The following is a 4,941-nucleotide window of genomic DNA, read 5'->3' on the forward strand; positions in this document are numbered from 1 at the left end:
CCTCACAGCTCTCTACAACAAACACAATCCCGTGACCAGGCTTCCCACTCATAATAAAGTCAGGACAGTAAGATTCTCCATAGTCGCCACCAAGCTTTATAGTAAAGGCTTCTGATAATATCATAGTTTCAAATCAGTTTAACTTGAGAAACAAAGCTTGTGGTGTTGGTAGACAGACATGCCATGTTGTTGATTTTGGGGGGTGCCCAGTACCCCACTCTACTTTGAGTAGTCCCAAAGCATCTTGGGATAATTGTTGTCCCAACCCTTAGCCTTATCAAGTTAGGAGCAGGGAATGAGTGCTGAGGGAAGATGCCACGCAGGACGGTATGAGACACTTTCCACCATTTATGATGATGATTTTTTATTACTCACTTTAGATTCATTGTCTGTTTAATTGCTTCATTTCCACGGAGTGGCAGAAAACTTCATTTTGCTATCAAGACAATTCAACCAATACTATTTAAAAATGGAGACAGTTAGAAATGTCTCTTGCCCTTCCCTTTCCCTCAGTGTGTCCTGATAAGGAGAAGAGGCATCTGAGCCTAGATGTGGGCCCCTTTCTCCCTGGGTTTCACCAAAAGGTACAGACTCAGGCAACAGGCAGCCTCCACATGAAACACCCTACATCCCTATTCCTGTCCTCTCTTCCAAGCCCAGATCACAGGGCCCTTCTAATTGGACCATTCTCAACGAATCACCTGCCCTTTCAAGTAGTTCCAAAATCTCCTAGGATATTCCCCTGTAGTCTGGGAGACTGGAGGCAGAATTACCTCTCTCCAGCCTCTCACTGACTGCCTTATATATGTGCACATTATTTGAATTTCTTGCAAAGCACTTGATAAAATGTAGTAACATAAAATGTACTATTTTCGCCTTTTTAAAAAGTTTATTTGTTTATTTTGAGAGAGAGAGAGTGAGGAAGAGAGGGTCAGAGGGAGAATCCCAAGCAAGCTCCACACAGTCAACACAGAGCCTGATGCGGGGTTTGAATCCTTGAGATTATGACCTGAGCCAAAATCAAGAGTTGGATGCTCAACCCACTGAACCACCCAGATGCCCCAACTTTAGTTTTTTTTTAATCTGTACAATTCAGTAGCATCAAGTACACTATTAATGTGGTACACCCATCACTACTATTTCCAAAACTAGTTCATCATCCCAAATAGAAACAATTAAGCAATAACCTCCCAATTTCCCCTCCCCCACCCCTGGGCACCTCTTCTCTGCTTCCGGTCTCTGTGATTCTGACTACTCTAGACCTGGTACGAGTAGAATCAACAACATTTGTCCTTTTGTAACCGATTCTTTCACTTAGCATAAGGTTCAAGTTCCATCCATGAGTTAACATGTATCAGAATTTCATTCCTTTTTAGGCTTAGATGTGCTATTTTTTATAACTAAAAAATAGATACCAAATTGATACTACATAAATACTCTGTGATGTCCTAAAAAGACCATTACAATACTGTCAGATGAGTGCTGTGATAGATGTGCACTCAGGGGCCTTCATTCAGCCTGAGACAGGACAGGATCCACAGAAAACATAAAGCTTCCACTGAGCTTTGACAGACTCGAAGTCTTCTGAGACAGCTCTACTCAAGGAGTTTGTGCTCAGAATGATGTAATCAACACATTGTTCTCTTCTTCGAGAAAGTCTTATTACAAAAAAGAGTTTGGGGAGGGGGATCAGTTGGCCTAAACAGTTTATATAATAACTTGGTTTGTTAATCTGAATTTACATTCTAGCACATACTCCTTATCTCATTTTGTGACTCATGACCAAAAATGAATGAGCTGGCCGGTCGCAGACCATACTGTGAAGAGTATTCTTTTAGAAAACACATTTTTCATTTTCAGTGCTGATGTTAAAGCTGATTAACTCTGTCCCCATTTCCTTCCTGCTTTCCTAAATCCCACAAGTGGGTTTGCAGAAGTCAAATGAGGTGTCCCAGAAAGCGACTTTTAGGGGCATTGAGTGAGGTAACGCCGTTCTCATGGTTCACTCAGCAAACCGTCACCAAGCATTCCCATCACATGCTCATTTACCAAGCGTTATAGAGAGTGCTTGAGCCAAACATTTAAAATAGGATATGCTGGTGTCTGCCCCATAATCTTATCTCAGTTCAAGTGTGAAGTTGGAAGACAAAAAAATTTCAAAATGTTTTATCCATTATTATTTTTTTAAGTAGGCTCCAAGCTCTTTACACAGGACGGAGGAGCAAAGTGTTGTAAACATCAAATGTTTATTGCGAGTCTTTCCTACATGGCGTCTCAGTAAGGCACAGTATCCTACACATACTAAACTCCCAGTAAATATAAATTCAAAATTTTAAGAATGGAAGTGATGCTTTTAAACCTTTATAAGGGATGATGAATATGGCCACAAAACCAGGTGCTGATAAAGACTGAGGCCAGAAAGGCCAGCTGAGGAGGGATTGCAGCCTCCCAGAAGAGAGCTCACAGAGTCTCCTGTGAGGGACAGAGGGATTTGGAAGGGCAAATGGCGGCACATGATCTGGATGGGGCAGACACAGGCATATCCTATTTTAAAGGTCTGGACATGGGGGTTAGAGAATGGGAATCAAAAATTACAAACCCCTTTTCTTTAAGCAAATTACATGTTCCAAGCCATGCTTTGTCTCACACCCTACTTTCCCCGTGGGAAAGAGTGGGGGGTTTCACAGGCTTCCTGTGCTATTTAACCCAATGAGCATTGAAGTGGAGTTGGCAATGATTTCCCTGGAGGAAGAGACTCTTCACTAGAAAGAGCTCTCAGGAAAAGTGCTTGAAAGAAAATACGGTTCTCACAAAGCTGGGGATAGTTCTGGAATGCGACTCGTCAAGCGAGACTGTCTCTACCCCTATCAAAACAGGACTTCTGAGGTTGAAGATTTTCCAAGTGTTTCTTTTCCTCACCCAAGCAATATCCACACAATACTATCGGGTCATGGATTAGGGGCTACAAAAGAAAAATGACGGGAACTTCCCAATCATTGCATTATGCTCTCTTTCCAAAACAATGTCTTCATCTGAAAGAACTTAGTCACAAACAAAATTACATCCATTCTAGACAAGATGACAAAAATTCTGGGACTCTATTAATCACAACCGTTGTCTTAACGGGAAAATGGCATGTTCCAGAGCAATATTATGTAGCATTTGCCAATACTGTATTTGCTATCCCAATAGAGATTTGTTATCACTTTTCTGCAAAGTAAAAAAAAAAAAGTCAGAACTAGTAATTGTTTCTCAGTCTTACTACTCTTCTGAGAATAAGTTATGAGGCATCATTTTGACAAAACAAGGGGTCTCTTGATAAAGCCATTGGTTGCTTGGCTTTTAGGTGATGCCCGGTATACTGGTTACCAGGGTTGTTGTTACAAAGCATCCCAAACCGGGTGGCCTAATAGCCCAGAAATGTACTGTTTTACAGTTGGGGAAGCTAAAAGTCTGAAATCAACCTTTCTGCAGGACGGTGCTCCCTCTGAAGGTTCTAGAAGAGAATGTATTCCAGACCTTTCTCTTTGCTCCTTCATGGCTGCCAGTAATCCTTGACCCTCCTTGGTTTGTAGACACCTCACTCCAGCTTCTGCCAACGAATACACGTGGTGTACTCCCTGTCTGTCTTTATGTCATCCTTCCTCTGTGGGTCTCTGTCTCTGTGTTCCTTCTTAAGGACACCACTCATTTTGGATGAAGGCCCACCTTAATGACCTCATCTTAACTTGATTATATCTACAAAGACCCTATTTCCAAATAAGAGCAATTCACAGGTTCTGAGTTGACATGAACATCTCTCTTTTGGGACTCGTTTCAACCCATAACACCTGGTAAAATGGAAGAAAAGACACTTCAGCCTGTTTCCTTTGAGGGTAAGTTCATTGGGACAAGGGAACTGCTGGGCCACACGGTTGGCAACTGTTCAGCTTTGCGACATAATGCCCACCGGGCTTCTTGCAATCCTATTAGCAGAGTATATAATGCTAAAGAAAACTATTATTCCAGCATGTGTTAAAGATGGTAAGAAAGACTTAATTAAAGGGACACTCAGTGGGCGTGTTGCATTAGAGAGAGACTGGGCTCCACTCTGAATACAACAAAGACAAGTAGGGATTGATACCTAAGATGCAGGGTGGGTCAGGGATAGAAAATTATTAGCAGGATGCATCGAGGCTAGGGGGAGTCTTGCTGGGCCGAGCAGGATTCTTGCTGAAGGCAGGCCGGGTTAGAAGGTATTGAAGGTGGGGGGTGAGGAATTTGATGAGTTAGAAAGAGTGAGGATTTTCACTAAACTGACCCAGCAGGATGCTTGCTAAAAACTCGAGTAAGAGGGCGTAGGACACAACCCCAGGTCTGGACCTAGCGGAGAAAAGGGCTCAGGGGAGCCTGACTCAGTTTTGGTTAAGGAGAGTCTTTGTCAATAAGCATTTTTATCTACACCGTCATCAACATATGACACGGTTCCAATAGAAGACACCAATGTTGCAGCATACACTGGCCTGGATGAATGAGCTCCCTGCGGGTCAGGTACAGACCTCAGAAGGTCTGGGCTGGATTCATATTGCTTCCAATCAAGAGGCTGCCCCTTGGGGGTGATCCCCAGCGACTAAGAGGTTGCTGGGGACACCGTGGAGGATAGGACTTAAGGAGGTCATATTGGAACTGGTCTCTCACTTCATGACCGCACTGTGGACACGCCTCTCTCCAGAGCCCCTGGCAAAGGAGTGATAGAGTAAATCAAGAGGAGAAAGTTTGATAAAGTGGTTACATAGAAATTTAAAACACCTATATATCAAAGTAGTGTATACAGAATTAAAAGACAACCAAATCAGAACACAGCTATGATGAACATGACCAAGGGAAAATATACTTCACATACTGAAAGTGTGAACAGATAGATATAAGAAAACATCCAGATCCAAATAGTGAAAATAGGCA

The sequence above is a fragment of the Crocuta crocuta genome, unplaced genomic scaffold (assembly GCF_008692635.1).
Source record: "Crocuta crocuta isolate KB4526 unplaced genomic scaffold, BGI_CrCroc_1.0 scaffold25, whole genome shotgun sequence".
NCBI classification, from domain to species: Eukaryota; Metazoa; Chordata; class Mammalia; order Carnivora; family Hyaenidae; genus Crocuta; species Crocuta crocuta.